We start from the raw sequence: 17,879 nt of genomic DNA on the forward strand, positions 1-17,879 counted from the left end.
AGCAAGGCACCCAGGAGAGGTGAAATCACCTGAGAGGGGACGACGCTGGCACCTGTGGACCCAGGACAGGATGCCTATAGAGATAGCCGATAATCAGAGGGTTGAAGGAAATCAATGAAGATGCAGGGTGTCGATGATGAGGGGGCTCATTCTAGGAGTGGGGGACAGGGCAAAAGCCTGGAGGTGGAAGATGGAGTATCTCCTGTGAGAACAGGCCAGTGTGGCTGAACTTGGGGATTGTGGAGGGGAATAATACATAAGAAAGCTAAAAAAACTGCAAGGGTGTTCAGAGCTTTGAATGCCAAACCAGAGTTAGGTCAGAAGAAGACACTAGAGATTAGGAGGTGAGTGATGGGGTCAGAGAGCTGTGTATTGGGAAGATCACTCTGCTAGAAGACTGGAGGATGGACAAGAGTGAGGTGAGCCTTGAGGCAGGAGACCCTCTAGGAGGTGATTGTGACAGCACAGATGTGAGGTAATGAGGGTCTCTATTCAGGGGACTGCTTGAGAAAAAGAAACACCCATGAAAGACTCTGTGGAGATAGAAATGATCAGGTTTGGCAGCTACCCCGGGAAGAGCCAGGAGTAAAATGGCCATGCTGCCCCCTTCCCGCCTGCTTCCTTGCCCACACCCATGGATCTCCTCGAGTCCCCCAGGCAATGTCCATTGCAGGAAAGAAGATGAGAGGAGATGGAGTGTCCATAGTCTCCACAGTACAGCCGGGCAAATGACTTCTCAAGTCACACAGCTGGTCAGTGGCAGGACCAGGGGCCACATCCAGATCTTCTAATTCCAGGAATCTTTCTGGGACATCCCAGCTTTTGGGGTTGTTGTGAATATCAAATAGGATAACATATATAAATACGGCTTGGCAAATCATGAAGCACCCTCTGAGTGGTGGTGGTTATTGTTGTGGTTTATCTCCAGAAGGCTGGTCTTAGTTATAGGCAGAAAGACAAAAACCCATCTGCTCCTGGAGGGCAAGGACTGTCTCTTGCCTCTTCTTGTATCCGAGTGCTTAGCGCAATGTCTGGCTGGCACAAAGTAGGCACTTAATAAATGTTTATTGATTGATTAACGTGGACTCTGTTTTCTGCCCGTCCCAGTTGCATGGCACAGTCTGGACCCCAGAGGTATTTCGTGCTTTTCTTTTTCCTCTGTCCACATGGCTGATCTGATCTCCCCTGAGTTCCTGCAGATCTCATTGAGGGGGCCCCACGGTACTCCGGGGCCTGATGCAGTCAGCACACTGTCAGCCACAAACAGGAGCATCTGGAGGACCTCACCATCTATGGGGAATCCTATAATACCAAAGATGAAATTTTAATACTTTGTTATTTAAATTTGTTAAGCATTCAGAGTACATGGGGTGATCCTGGAGAAAACTATTAAGTCAGCACATGCCTTATGGATATTAGAGACAGGTGTTACATATGTGTGTGTATATTACTTGTCATGAAGTGGTTGATATATGGACAAAAGGAGCAGTGGGCTTTTGTTCTCCAGAAATGATGTACCCAACAGAGATTCTCATTTTTCTAAATTCCTTCAGCCTCAATAGAAACTGCCATCATCACTTATGAACCTATTTGTCAGGATATGTCAGACTCAACAGGCATTGAGAATTTTTATATATCTCAGAATCCTCAGCCTAACTACTTAAAAATAATCATGGGCAGTTGAGGTATGTGGTTGAGACATCCTAATCACTGTAGCTTTATGTAATGAAGGTCAGCTTGTGTCAGCTAGCCCCAAATCCTTCCTCTTAAATTCACAACTGTAAATCCAACCTGGGACTCCACAAAGCAGCCGAAGTGAGTCTGATTACACGACCATTTCGGCTCAAGGAAGGAGCCCATCTGTGGACCATTGAGGCTTGGCAATAATGTATCATCACCTCTCCACATTTACTTGACAACTGACAGGGCTCCATCAATGACACTCCATTGAGTATAGCCACATCTTACTGCTGCCACCACCTGGAGAAGGAATGGCTGTCATCACAGTGCATTGCCGAGAGTTCAAACCAAAGTCTTCTCATTCAAAGGCGAGAGACTAAATCTGGATGTGCATCTACTTCCCTGCCCCCATAGTGTGCATTCATGAAAAGAGTCCATAAGATCAAGAAAAACCAACGCACATGCCCTTGCTGGAGACCAAAGCAGATGACACGAAGGTAGAGAAGAGCCATGTGCCTGTACTGCACTTCCTAGTCATCATTCCCAAACCAAGCGCCCACCGCTTTCTCCCAGGGATTCTATCTCCCCAACTGCAGAGAACACTAAACACTTAACTGTGTGTTGTACTGTGGACCCCTTGGGTCGTTTGGTAGAGACTAGAAACCCCTTCTCAGAATCATGTTTCTGAATACATAAAACAAAAATATGGAGGATGACATAGGAAACCAATTATATGGGAATACGGTTACCAAAATGCAACTTTTTTAACCAGTTCACAAACCCTAGGTTGAAGGGACATTTCTGAGACAAAATTCTGCCCAGAATCAAATGGGGATTTGATGGGTTTTGGCCCAAAGAGGTAGGTGAAGCCAGTCTGCACCTTCCTCCCAGGATTGTTGTGAGGACTGAGAGAACAGGTGTAAAGTCCTTGGCGAATCCTCAAGTGCCTTAGGAATGCTAGCTAGTGGCAGCAACAGCAGGATCATTGTTGTTGTTCCTACAACCACCACACCAACTGCTACTAGTATTACCACTACCACCACCACAACCATCATCATCATCAGCATCAGCATCAGCATCAGCATCATCACCGCCACGACCACTGCTGCTGCTATTACTACTACTACTACTGCTACTACTTCCAAGGACATCGTCTGGCAGACCATAGTCTACAAAGCTTCTCCACTGGAGGATGCCTAACTGCTTTAGAACAATAATAAAAATGGGTATTTGTCAAGCACTTCCGTATTTAAAAAGCTTTTTATAGATAGTATCTCATTGGAGTTTCACAACAACCCTATGGGTTGGCATTACAAGGATCATTAACCCCATTTCCCCCAAGATGAAGTAGCCTTAGAGAAGGCAACTTGCCTAGGATCACATGGTTAATAAGTGTTGGAGGCAGGATTTAAATCCAAGTCTTCCTACCCCCAAGGTCCAAGTTCTATTTTCTATGCCTCTCTTCTATCACCTTGTGTGGGTCTACCAAACTTGTAGATTTTCACAAGAACAAGTCCCAGCAGAGAGATATGGAACAACAAACCAAGAATCATTTCCTCTATTCTTGCCATGGGAAGTCAGGAGTTCAGGGAGGGGCTGACAAAAAGATGAGCCTTTCTCCATGTTTTAGAGGTTAGAAAATTGATGAGTGTAGAAAGAGCTGTTTGACTCGACTGACACACTGCCCCTGAACACAAGCTTGTCCTCAGGCTCTCTCTCTCTCCCTCTCTCTCTCTCTCTCTCTCTCTCTCTCTCTCTCTCTCTCTCTCTCTCTCTCTCTCTCTCTCTCCCGGAGTTTCTCTCATGAGGTTTCCCCAGAGGGAAGGTTTTCCATCTCTCTTGGTCTTCTTTTCTTCTTAGGGTCAAGAGGCTGAGAAACCTTTTTTTAGGCCCACCATATTTTATTCCCTCAGATGTCAGATTTTTACCCCTAGAAAGATAAGTAGTCCAACCTTTTTATTTAACATAAGAGGAAAAAGGCTCAGACGTTAAAATGATTTGCCTAAGCTTTTGTGGTCAGTTATTGGCAAAGCCAATACTTGGAGTCATGTCTCTTGAATCCAAGGTTCATTTCACTCTCCATATGCTTTTTGCCTTTTCCATACTCATAAGGAAACAGTGGCTCAAAGTCATGAGCAGCGGCTGACAGAAATGAGATCCTGACAGGATTATGGTGGTGCCACCAGGCTATACTGAAGAGGTAAAGGGATTCTTAGGTACTGGGCTGGTTATAGGGATCCAGGGATGAAAAGAGGGTTTTTCTATTTTAGTTATGGTGTCTGAGGAACAAAAGCCATATTCACGGTATGTGGGGAGGGTGGTGGCAATTCTGCCCCAGGGATCGCATTTTTCACATATCCCCTTTTTGCCTATAAAATATTTCACCAAATTCCTCATACTCCTGTCTAAACAACCAGGTGTCTAATGCCTAAAACAAAGAACCTCAGCCTCTATCCCTTTCTCTAACAGCTGTCCAGATGCGTACATGGAGTCTCTGCAAAGGCTGTCTTTGGTCCGTGAAGTACAGGGACACTACTGTTTTGGAGTGTAAAACCACCTACCACCTATGGAGAATGAATAAGGCACCATTTCTCTGTGGTTTAGTTTCTCATTATAGTCTTTCTTGGTCATATATATGATTTTTGGGAGAAGGTCCTCTTTTCGGTCGTTCTTCCCCTTCCCCCAGTGAAGCAGGGAACCAGAGGTGAGGGGGAGGCAGGGGTAAAGCAGTTTACTGCTGGGGAGAACTTTAAACTATTCACTTAAATAAAAACGAGGGTAGGGGAATAGAGGAGGACCCATCCCCCCTACCAAGGCCCATGATCCTTCTGTCCATCTGTCCCTCAGCCTTGTCCCTCCATCCAGCACCCTACACTGGCATAGGCATCTCATTATACTCATCTACACCCTCCCTCTCATCCAATACAGTTCAGCTTCGCTAGCATCCAGGCATTTCATCTCTTGCTCTGTGAAGATTTGTGTGAGCAGCACCATACAGAACAGCACTGTGAGGATGAGGATGAAAAGGAAGGCAAGAGAGGTGGCTATGGACATGACAGCCCAGAGCAGGGCCAAACACGGGAGCTGCAAGGCTGTGAACGAGGGCATTCGAAGGGCCTGAACCTTCTTGATGTGGGTGACGTAGGGGTTAGGGCTAGGGTTAGAGTTGGAGGGTTAGGGTTTAGGGCTAGGGCTTGAGTGGCATGACCAGCAAGTGTAGCCGTTCACAGAACTGGATGCCATTTAGGGAGGTCACACCCATATACAAGAAGGTCCCAAAGAGCACAGCCAAGGGGATCTGGCACAGCAGTTTCTCCATCATCATGGAGATGCCCACAAGCACAGCCACTAGTAGCCCCATCATGCTCTGATCCTTGACTTCCTGGATCTTGGGCTTGTCTAGAAACTTGTTTGCCTAAATAGAAGTCACTACTTACTGCAAGGGTGCTTTGGTTGGAACTCAGGTGCCATGGGTTCAAATTCCAACCCAGTTGCTAAATCCCTGGGTGACCTTGTGGAAGTCACTTAGCTTTTCTCTGCCTCAGTTGCCCTGTCTGTAAAATGAGTTGAATTTAATGACCTTTAAGGTCCCTTCCATCTCTAAACCATAGACAGTCCAATTCTGGATGTAAGGAAGGATCCTTCTATGACTTCTGTGACCCACCATCATGACTCTCCAAAAGTAGGCCCCCCAGAGTTCACCCTGATTTTCTTAGTCATTTGATCCATATTTTCCCAGGCACTGAGAAGTCTGCAAACTTAAGTTTCTTGGATACAGACCCCTCAGAAGTTACAGTCACCAATGCTTTAATGTATCAAGGACTTTCCTTGCCCATTTCCGGGATGGTCTCTACTTTCTCACTCCTGATGCCCAACCAGCTGCCAAGTCCCATTTATTCAACCTCTGCCAGCCTCATCGTATGTGTCCTCTTCTCTCTGCTTATCTGGTCACCACCATTGAACTACTTGGGCCAGCTTGGGGCAGGTGTGCCAGCACACCCTGGGGAGAACATGTCTCACCACCCTTCCCTACCCAGGAAGTAAAGTGGGCAGAAGCAGCAGAACAATAAATGCCATGAGTATAAAAACCTAAGTAGAAAGAACAGCAGCTCAAACCAAGGGAAATGCTATGAAATTCTAACAATCAAGCTCTGCCCAAGGACAAACGGTAAGAGGGCCCAGCCTGCGCTTCTTTTCAGAAGAGGAAGACGTTGAGTATGAAAGACTTCATATCAAGTCAGTCTTTTTCTAGCTGTTTGCTAGTTTCACTGATGTGTAATTTTTTCTCTTTTTTATTCTTTATTACAAGGGATGGCTGGGGGTGGGGGATGCACTGGGAGATGTAGGTGACAGTAACAAAAGACATCAACACATTTTATTAAATGACAAGTGGGTGGTTGTTAAACAGTCAAATCCCCAGCTGGAAAGAACTAGCATTCTGAAGAGAGAGACCCTTGGGATGCCCGTGAAAGGGGGCCAGGAAGAAGAAACTGCCCATAAAGATACCATCCCAGCATGGACTAGAAGGGGACCTTCAATGGTGGATAAGTGAGCTGAGGGAACAGCTGCAAGAGTGAAAATTAAGAAGGCTTCTTCAAAGTTATTTGTAGACTTTACCTATGGATAAGAAAAGAAAGAAAAAGAAGGAAAGAGAGGGGGAGAGGGAGAGGGAGATGGAAGGGGGAGGGGGGAGGGAGAGAGGGAGAGAGGGAGAGAGAGAGAGAGAGAGAGAGAGAGAGAGAGAGAGAGAGAGAGAGAGAGAGAGGAAGTAGGAAGGAAGGAAGGAAGGAAGGAAGGAAGGAAGGAAGGAAGGAAGGAAGGAAGTGTTTAACCTATTTCAATCCAACTCATCTTGGATTAGCATCTCCTGGGTGCCCAGAGCTGAAGAGAGGGGCAATAATACAGCAGCCCCTGCTTCCAAGGAGTCTTTATTGGGAGAGGGGTGGAGAGTGGAAAGAGAACACACATGGATTTATCATTCGAAATATGTACAAAGTACCTATAGAGTAATTCCAGGGATGTGACAATGACTGACAATTGGGGACATCACAAAAGGTCCTACATAGGAGGAGGTAAACCTTGAGCTGAATTTTAGAGAGAACTAAGGACCCAAAGAGGAAGAGGTCATGAAACAGCACCTTTCAAACAGGAGGAAGAGCTTGTGTCAAAGAAAGAAGTGGGAAACATCACAGAGTGAAGGACTGAGGGAAAGTGTAATCATTCTCAAGGGTATTTATATGTTAATAATAAAGCTGCGATTGTGTCATTTTAGGCACCAACATGTTGGTGGGAGACATTTTGTTTTCTAAGAAGGCCTAGAAATAGGAGACCACTACTTGTTTGTCAAAGCTGTCCTGGTTCTGGGGCTCAGGAAGAGTCAAGAGAGACACTGTGGTATAATACCAGACTCACTTCCCCTTTTTCTCACCATGCAGCTTTGGAGGCTGAAGGCAGTTGAAAATGGACATTTTGGCCACCAGATGGTGCTTCCCTCCCACTGTAATTTGTTTAGAAAGAAATAACATTTTTTTAAAAAAGCTTTTATTTTTCTCCTACAAAAAAGTAGTTCGAGCTTGATATAGACCTGGCAATGTAGTCATTGTGCAAGAGTCAGTATGAAGGAGATAAAGTGAAGGGGAGAGGCAACCTTTGTGTACATACTCCAGAGCATAATAAGATTTTGTTTAATAAAGGCCCACCATAAAAGAATCTGATAGGGGGCTGAGAGGCCATTCTTGGATGCATTGACAACTGGCTTCCTTCCTTAGCTGGGTGACTTTGAGCAAGCCATTTAACATGCCTGGGCCTCAGTTTCCTTATCTGTAAAAAAGAATTGGACTCAGTGGCCTCTGAGGTCCCTCCCAGCTCTAGCCCTAGTATCCTATGACTCTCTGTTCCTTTTTTAACCTGATTTAGGAGATTATCCATCACTTTATGTGGTATTTGACACATGATAGGCACTTAATAAATGTTTGTTGACTGACTCCATTCCCAAGTATTTGAGAGAGCTGATTTTAGGTGGAAAATGCATATTAACAATTAGAACAGGAAGTAGAATCACAAAATTGTCAAGAGAAACGTCAGCTTCCTGAGTGTGAGATAGGGAAGCGGAGGCTCACGATGGTTTGCCTCAAAATCTGGGAGCTTCAGTGCCCTGCACAATGTGTCCAAAGAGCTAATGGGATCTCAGGCTTCTGGGCTGGCCTCCTTGAGGGCAGAGGTAGTTTTGTGTTATCTTTATATCTCTAGGGCCTAGCATAGAATGGGTCCTTAATTAATGGCTATTGGATGGAAGCAAATTGAGTCACAGGATCCAGGAATGAAGAAAGACCAGGAAGATGGGGTAGTGAATAGAAATGAGAACCAAGGGGACGAGAGTTCAAATCTAAACTCAGACACTCACCTCCTCAGCATCCATAAGGGCCTGTCCCATCCAGTGTTGAATTGCTGTCCTTTGTTTTGCAGTGTTTATTCACGGATGACTGAATTACTAGATCTATTTCCTTCTTTGTTAGCATTTTCCCCGTTGCCTAATCTGCTTAAGTTCAAGGTCTTTGAGATTTCTTCTTCCTGAGATCTTTGGTAATTTCAGTATTTTTTAAATGTTTTCCTTATTACTCACTTTCCGACTCCCAACACTCTGATGGTGATTTCCCTAGGGCCTGGATCCTCAAAGCATCTCAGCCTCCTCTCATGTGGGGCAGCTCACAGAACTGGCCCCAGCTGGATGCTGGCTCTTTCCCTCAGGCATAGCGGAATGCCATATAGTCCCCCAACCCCCACACCACACATGTCCTGCCCCAGACGCCTCTGTTCTTCATTTTCCTGGTCCAGTAGCTCAGCCACCTCCCATGCTGCTTTCACAGCCTGATTCTGGATTTCTGCAGCACTGGGGAAGGGGCCGGGGGAGGGGTGGTGTAGAGTTGAATTCTGTTGCCAGCTGGTAGAAGCTCATGGAGCTCAGCTGCCCGGAGCACAGCCAACTGTGGGAGAGGGGTTGCCCTGAGAGTTTGCGTGAGAAGGTAGAGATTATTGATCTTCTTGACTGTTAACTCACTGGATTTTTACCTTGGGTGAGTTCTTGGTATCTAGTTGCAGAAGAAATTGCTTTATCTGTGGCTCACAATTTCTATTTTGAGGAGGTCTAAAAGATCTTGAGAATCAGAGACAATGTCTAATTGTCCATCTCGTTGGTCTCTTGATTCCCAAACTGACTTTGTGTATGTAGGAGGCAGATTTCTCATTCAGCGAAGCTTGGACTCTGGCATCTGAGTTCTGAGGATGGGTTGCCAGAAAGTATTTATGAAGATTAAACGATATCCCTCATGAGGCAGGAAAGATTTGATAAAACTTAGAGAATGAAAATAAATGGGCACAGGGGCTATTAAAAATAGACTCCAGAGCATGTGCTCTTTTGGGCTCTCTTCCCCAGAAAAATGGGCGGCTGAGTAGTCTCAACTCTATTGTATTGTCCTGGGGTGCCTGACATAGTTGTCTTCCCAAATAAGAGCTCAGCCTATACCTGAATGAGATTGGATGGGGACTCCATGGATCCTTTTTAGTACTCTTTGATCCAGTCAGAGTAAAGCTGTTACAAAAGTGTTCTGCCTCCACTGTGATGACTCTGGATTGTTGGTTGTGTGAAGCATGCCCGTGGGGTCCCTGGAGGCCCAGGCCCTGGCTACTTTCTGGGACACCATGGTCCCTTTCTACCAGCTGCTCCTTTATAAATCCTTCCCACGTGTGAAGCCAGCATCTCATCACCACCATCCAGTCATTCCCCAAGCACTCTCTCCGCTTTGCCCCAAATTGGGTGAAACTTAACCCAGAGAAGAGGCTCAGCCTAAGAAACCAACACGGAAAGACTCACCTGAGATTTCTCAGCCTTGAGGGGGCAGGAAGAATAAGGCAGAGATAATGACAGAGGTCTTGAGCTCTGGAGGTCAAAGCATCAACTTCATGTTTATTTTAAATAAGGACGGAAGCCTGAGGCCAAGCTGATCTCAAGAGAAAAGAATGCCACAAGATTCCAGACTTCTTCCCCATATTTCCCAGCTGCCACCCAGAGATGGACAGCTGCTAGTTAGCAGAGAGATGGTCACATGAGAGGAGAGTATATTTTAAAAAATGTCCATGAGAAAAGAAGCCCAAAAGCCCTTGGGTGTTTGGCTGAGCCAAAGCATTCTGCTTTGCACAGAGAGACAAATGCAAAAATAGATGTATTTGACTCCACAGTAGAAGCTGATGGAAATAAAATAGAGATTTAACAATAATAAGCACCCCCCATTAAGGAGAAGCACCAAATGTCCACAGCTGATAGCACTCACAAATCAATAAAGGAGATGCCTTTTTGAGCTCTCAGATGCAACGGAACCAGAACTGACGGTTGTTTGTCCCCCAACCTCAAAGGTTCTGCCTCTTCACCTGAATCTCTCAGGACCCTCCTTTCATTGAAACCAAGGACCAAGTGCCACCTCCTATAAGAGAGCTGTCCTGATTACCCCCAACTCTGATGTCACTGGGGATTTACTCTGGAAACATTCAATCTTGACTTTCCATTTGTACTTCATAATCCACAGTATTGTTCTGAGAAAAAAATATTATAGACCTTCAAATGATATAAAAATGTGACTTAAGATTCCTAGGGGTTTCTTTCTCATTTCAAACTTTATATGTCATTTCTCAACAACCTCTGTGCTACTATGGAAGGACATCCTGTTTGAGGCAGCTAAGTGACTCTTTGGATAAAGAACTGCGCCTGGAATCAGGAAGACCTGAGTTCAAATGAAACATCAGACACTCACTTGCTGTGTAAACTTGGGCAAGTCACTTCACCCTGTCTGTCTCAGTGTTCTCTTCTGTAGAATCAGGATAATAATGGCACCCATCTCCCAGCATTGTTGGAAGGATCAGATGAAATATTTGTAAAGTGCTTAGCACCGTGTTTCACACATAGTAGGAAATATAAATGAAGCTATTATCTATCACATGGAACATAACTCATTAAGATGCCTTGAAATTGTCCAGTCTGGAAGGGTAGAGGTCCAGTTCCCTTCTCCCCCTCAAGGCAACAAACTCCCTCCAAATTTCCAGATGCACAAGGAATCCCATGAGTGGGCTCCCCAGTGTGGGTCCCTCAGAGTTCTGAGCTTGTTCCCCGGTCTTGGCTTCCTTCCAGATCTCAGCGAACATCAACTGTCCAAGAAACAAACCAGAGGAAATGACTCTGAATAGCATTTTTCTGCTCTGCAGTCACCTCAGGAGCTCCCATTCAGCAAGGCAGGCATGTGAATTCCTGAGCTGGACAGCTCAATGAGACATTTTTAAAACTCAGGTGGGATTCAAAGGAATGACTTCCTGGCTGGAGAGAGCCACAGAATAACAGCATCTTTTTAAAAACACACATAACGCAACATGGAAAAAATTCCATCGAGCGACTGAAGATGTTTGAGTAACACAGTAATTTGGGCATCTATTTCCTGCCTCAGCTAATCCACCAAAAAAGAAAGGAATCATGCTTTAAACAAGGGGGAAGGCATATCAATTAACAAGGCAATTTCACTAGTGGGCTTTGTACAGAGATACAACAAGAAAGCATAATTGATCGATCTGCCTAGGCTCAGAGCCAAGGGCTGAGCTCAGTCCCTCTGGCTTAGGCTTCACCAGATCTCATCCAAAAGAGCCAATTATCGCTGCCTCCAGGCAGTGCAGGAATGCTTCCAGAATTAGCGTTCAGCAAACATCTCCCTGCCTGTCTCTGCACAGGGAACTCTTCTTGTTGATGCTTTTGTGCCCCTGGGCTCAATAGAGCTTTGTAGAATGGGAAAAAATAAAATAAAAGGAGAAACAAGAAGGATTCAGATGAAATTTTGGCTATCAATGTAAAACATGACCTTTTCTTCCCTGCAGTGAAAGCTTTTCTCTCTGAAATACAAAGCAGAAAAGGTATGAAAGTAAAAGGTCAAAAATGGAGGCCCACCCAGGGAATCATTAACCACCAGTCCACTTGGGCAGAGATGGGTTAGGACAGTGGGACAGAGATTTTCTCATCATTTTTTCTCTTTTCAAAATAGCATTTATTTTCTCTTTCTCCCTCCTACCCACCCTCATAAAAAAAAAACCCTTATAATAAATATGCTTGATCAAGAAAAACAAATTTCCACGTTGGCCATGTCCCAAAACATTTCTCTTTCTTCATCTTGTATCACAAAGTTGGGGAGCGTGTATCATCTTTAGTCTGTGGGAATGGTATTTGGTCATTGATTGCATTGATCAGAGTTCTTGGTTCCTTCCCATATGCTGGTTATTTCAGTCTTGTTGCTACTGTATAACTGTCCTGCTGGTGCTGACCACCTCACTCTGCATCCATTCATAGAGCTCTTCCCAGTCTTCTCTGAAATTGTTCACATCATCATTTCTTCTAACACCATAATATGTCATTACATTCATGTGCCATTATTTATTCAGCCCTTCCACCAAGGTATAGGCACCTCCTTAGCTGCTAGTTATTTTATCCCTAGTGATCTTTTGTTCTTGTTTTGATCTCTTTGGGGTATATACCTAGTAGTAGCATCAACAGCTCAAAGGGTATGCATACTTTGGTACCTTTCTGGGCACATGTGATTCCAAATTCTTTCCCAGACAGGTGGGACCAGCTCAGAGCTCCACTGACAGCTCTTTAGCATGTCTATTCTCTCATGACTATGGGGGTTTTGCTAACTGGTTCTCTAGCTCCACACACTGTGCTTACTCTTTAATCATGAAAAAAGAATGCTTTCCCTCATGAAATTATACTTTCTTCATGACAAAGGTCCTAAGTCCTTAGAATGCACCACAGGCTCATAGACCCAGAACTGAAGGGGGCATGAGAGGTCATCAAGTCCAACCCTTGCATCTGATAAGTGAAGAAACCAAAGCACAGATAACTTGGGTGACCTTCCTAGGATCACATAGTCAGTCATCAAACATTTGTTAAATACTTGCTGTGTGAAAGGCACTGTACTAACCTTTGGGGATGCCAAGCAGGAGTTGGACCCAGGTCTTTAAGACTCCATATCCAGGCTTTGTCCACTACACAATACAGTCTTGTTCTAAGAAGTGACTAGGAGACAAAATCAAACATTGTAAGAAAATAAGATTGTAAAACAGAGCCATTTTCCTTCAGTCTCTCTCTCTCTCTCTCTCTCTCTCTCTCTGTCTCTCTCTCTCACACACACACACACACACACACACACACACACATACACACACAGTACTGCAGGGCAGTGGGAAGAACTCTGGAGGCAGAGTCAAAGGATAAGTGTTCAAACCCTTTCTTTGTCATTTGTCATTCATATGACCTTGGACAAGTCAACAAACCTTTCTAGATCTCAGTTTCCCTAGCTATAAAATGAGAAGTTTGGATTAGACACCTCTAAGGTCCCTTTCTAGGTCTAAATCTATGATCCTACACATTACACAAAGGTTAGATTTAGAATATTCTGTGTTGAAAACTGTATCTCCAAGCTCTGGTGTAGACCCCATATATCTTCCCATGTGCTTCCTGATGTGGGTGCTTGATCTCTGTATACTGTTTTGCTTCTGTAAGATGGGAGGGCTGCTCTGGACCCAACTACCATGAACACCCCAAGGATGAGTTAAAACTAAGCTAAAAGAAGGGAGGGGATACAACAGACAACCAACTGTGTCTATGTTGCAAAATGAATCCAGATGTTTCAACAACTGCTCAGATTATTTGGTAGCATCCTCCCCGAGTGGAGAATTAATTTACATAATACATTTCAGCTGTAGACACTTTTTAAAAAGGATTCCAGTGTTTGGGATGGGGAAGAGAAAACTTGGTTGATCTTGGACAAGCAGGGACAGCCCAGCTTCACATAACTGGCTGCCACTCAGGCATCAAAAGTATAGCATCTATTTCCCTATTAATTAGGTGGGCATAGATGATCATGGTTATAATTCTAATTTCTAGAATGGCATGAGGTTTATTCAGAGCTTTCTTCACAGTAACCCCAACAAGTAGGAAGTACAAATATGCTATTTCACAGATAAAGAAATTGAGGAATATGGTGGTTAGGTTACCTGCTCAGGGTCATGGGACTGATAAGCATTGGAAGTGAGATTCAGACCCAGGAAGGTATCCTGACTCCAAGCCAGCATTCAGTCAATGATTTTATACATGCCAACCACCAGGGAGAAGGTGTGCTCCCTCCTCTGGTTCTTCGTTTACTTCTGAAAGATGGGGTGGCCAGCTGCTGTTTTCTATCTCCCCTCCCTACTGAGAAAGATGTGAGCTTGGTAAAGCTGTGCTTCGAACAGTTAGGGAGGGTCACCACAAGAGGGCTTCTTATCCCTTCAAGACTATAGGGCTCAGAAGAGCCCATTGAAAACACCTGACTTCTGGCCCCAACTCTGCCATGAACTGGTTGCATGACCTTGGGCCACAGGCTTAAATGTTTTGGGGTGTCTTTCCCCTGAAAAGTCAGGTTGACCTACATAAACTAAGAACTGCAATGCGATGGAGTGTACTCAAGTCATGACTGTGTAAGAGTAGGCAAGTCACTTAACAGACAATAGAGATTTATTAAGGACCTACTATGTGCCAGCCATTGTGTTTAATGTCTCTTAGCATGTTTCCATCATCTGTAAAATGAAAGATAATGATAATAATAATCAGCTTATGAACTCAGTGATAGTAGTAACAACAGCTTGAATTTGGATGATGCCTTAAGCTTTGCAAATCACTAAAAACATTTCATTTTGTCTTCAGAACAACCTATCTTTCACAGATGAGGAAACTGAAGCAGGCAATGGTTACAGGACGTGTGCAGGGTTGCATAATTAGTAAGTTTCCGAGGCTGGATTTTAATTCCAGTCTGCCTGACTCCAGTTTTAGCATTCTATTCACTGGGCCACCTAGTACTCAAGTCAGGGTTGTAGTGGGGGCCAAAAGAAAATGCTTTGAAAACTTAAAGGAAATCGAGAAACATCAGATTCATGGCTTTCATGGACATCAAAAAAGGCATTGACATTGACTGTAACGTTTTTATCCAATGGACCAAAGTCATCCTAAGAGTATCTAAAGATGAAAATGGTGGAAAGGAGGAGTGGGATAGAGAAACCCCAAACAAAAGAAAATGGTCATGGTGGTAGGGAATGGAGTGGAGAGACAACAAACAGAATTAAAAATAGGAGCAATTTGTAAAAGTTGTAAACAAAACTGCTTTTTCCAATAAGGAAAGTGGAACCACCTCCCTTGGACTTTAACATCATAGTCACAGTTGTGCTTACATGGGACGTAGAAACAGGACCAAAGAACAAAGATGGGAAAAGCAGAAGTATTGGATCAAAGAGAGAGATAAGAGATCTATTTTGGAGGTCACTCCACTGTGAGGGTGTTGAAATATCAATATTCAAGGTAACTGATAAAGGCAAGATATTGAAGGTATGGAAAAAATCTCAGACCTTATCAATACTGAAAAAATGACAGAAAAGATGTAAGGTCGTTAAGGTCAGAATCTGTGATTCTATGACCTAGAATTACCAAACCATTTGACTACTCTTCCATCTATACAAAATCTTTCTGAGACCACCATACTGCAACCTGAAGTCATCCATAATGCAGGCATTAGTGGGGAACCAACAGAATTTCCAAAGTGCTGCTCCATAATGGACCATGTCTTTACTGTTTCACAACTGAGTGAAAGATGTAGAAAATATATTCTTCCCTGTACCTAGTGTTGGATTATGAAAAAAAAAAGTACTTGAATCAATAGATCAAAAGTCATCTGTTATCAATACAACAAAATCAATCTTCTTCCTTAAAAAGATCTAACAGCATGAGATAATACTGCATGACCCTCTGATCATAAACATCAGACTAGTCACAAAACAGGGAGATATATGTTTGCCACTGCCATGCGAAAGGTCCAGAGCAGAAAAGGGATTACCTGGGGATAGCAAGGTCCTCCGGAGGCTCCTGTTTGGAAATGACATTTAACTGATCTCACCAAGCCCAGGAATACTGGGCTCCTGAAAGACAGCTAGACTGACCACCCACATAGGCGATTTATTGCCTGGATTAGAACACGAATTTGGATGGACACTCTATAATGCTTCTCCATTGTCATATATAATCATTATGTATATTTGTTATAGACAATTCAGATGAACAATGACCTGGACATGATTGCCTTTGGGAACTAAAACGCTCCTTCCAATACCCTAAGTTTCCTCTTAAAACAAAGGCTTTTTAATCCCAATTCATCCTTTCAATACCAGTGTTGCTTATGCCAAGACATGAGGGGGAGGGGGGAAGGGAACATTTATTAGGTGATGACTGTGGTTTTTCCTACCCATCCAACCACTTTTGTTTATTCTCCTTTGTCAGGTCATCATCTTTCTCCTGCCTCCTAAACTCAAGAACTCCCCAGCATTTTATCCTGGGACATCTTTACTTCTCATACTTCACTATTTTCTCCTGGTGAGTTCATCAGCTCCAGTGCCCTCAACTACCATGGAATGAGAAAACAAACCTGGAGTGCTGGGCAAACCTTAAAAAAGCTCTCTCTTTATCTCTTTATCTCTCTCTCTCTCTCTCTCTCTCTCTGTCTCTCTGTCTCTCTGTCTCTCTCTCTCTGCCTCTCTCTCTCTCTTCTACCTCACAACTCTCATTATCATAAAATCATTAACTTCATGCTAGTGACTCTGAGATTGATCTATCCAGGCTGTCAGTCAGCTGAAAAGTCAAGTCACATCACATCAATAAGCATTTATTAAATGCTTACTGGAGAAGGAAATGGCAGACCACTACAATATGTTTGCCAAGAAAACACCAAATAAGCTAATGAAGAGTCATACATGACTGAGAGGAATAAACAACAACAAAGGCTGCCTCCCTTTGAGGCACCATTGAAGGAACTGAGGATCCAAAGACAGTCTCACTTCACCTGATGCTTTCTGAGGTACCTTTCTGCTTTCACTCTTTAGCCTTGGGCTCATCACTTGTCTCATAAATATCTCCACAAAAGTTCAGCAGCAGCAGCATCTCAGACTTACCGATTCATGATCTCTTGCCGTACATACGCCATACTTCAAACTTCAGTATTTCAGTGGAGAGGACTACCGTCCTCCCAATCACCCAGTTCTATAACTTTGGTGCCATCTCTGAGTCTTCTCTCTCCATCTCTCTCATTCAGATGCCATGTTTTGGTAATTCTACCATGAGAACCACCCCTTCCATCCATCCCTGTCCCCCTCAGCCCATGACCATGGCTGCCTTCCTAAATCAGGCAGGCCTTCACTGCCTTTTAGAGTTTTACGATTAAAATGGACCCCTCACTGATCTCCATGTCCTTAGGCTACCCAATTCATCATCCTTATAGCTGCAGAAATAAGTTGCCTCAAGTATAGGTCTAACATAGTTAGGTTCTCTGTTCAAAGTCCTCTAGAGATTGCCTATGGGCATAAGGTAAAGTACAATCTCCTTAGTCTGGCATTTCTCTTTCCCTCCCCAGTCTAGCTCCCATCCACCTCTAAGCCTTCATTCCATGTTGCTCCCCTTTATGCATTCTCCATCCCATCCATATTGACTGATTCACTCTATCATAAACTTGACCCTCCCTGTCTGTATTTGTACAAACTACCTCTAGCTCCAACCTGAGCCCACAGTCTGGAACGCATTCACTCCTTATCTCTGCCTCTCAGAATTCCTGTCTTTCTTGAAGGCCCTGGTCAGGAGCAACCTCTTGTAGTAAGCCCTTTCTGTGCCCCCCCTCCTCCCTGCTTCTCAGCTTTTCTTCCCCCTCTTTGTCCCTGTACTATCCTCCTTCCTTCCTTCCTTCCTTCCTTTCTTCCTTCCTTCATACAAACACTTATTAAGCATCCTCTATGTGCCAAGGACTAGTCTAGGTGTTGAAGATACAAAGACAAAAAAAATCCTGCTTTTAAGGCTCTTCTACTCTCCTGCCATACTTAGCTGTGTCCATGTGTCCTCTTAATAGAACACTATTGGATCCTTGGTTCTGACGTTGTCATTTGAGCCCAAGTGACTTACGCTTAGGAGGGACCTGATACATACCTACTGACCCAAACTGAAGAAGAGAAGACTGTACATTTAAGCATTTAAACACAATCTAAAGCATTTATTCAAAGATTTGTTGTGACACTGGATGCTTGAGAAAACTACCATTACATTTAGG

The 17,879-nt window shown here is 44.0% G+C and overlaps 1 pseudogene; it reads right to left on the reverse strand.

Annotated features, from left to right (window-relative positions):
• Window positions 1–4,549: 4,549 nt before the first annotated feature.
• Window positions 4,550–16,769, reverse strand: LOC118850195 (annotated as a pseudogene).
• Between the last annotated feature and the right edge of the window lie 1,110 nt (window positions 16,770–17,879).

This window comes from Trichosurus vulpecula, chromosome 5 (assembly GCF_011100635.1).
Source record: "Trichosurus vulpecula isolate mTriVul1 chromosome 5, mTriVul1.pri, whole genome shotgun sequence".
NCBI classification, from domain to species: Eukaryota; Metazoa; Chordata; class Mammalia; order Diprotodontia; family Phalangeridae; genus Trichosurus; species Trichosurus vulpecula.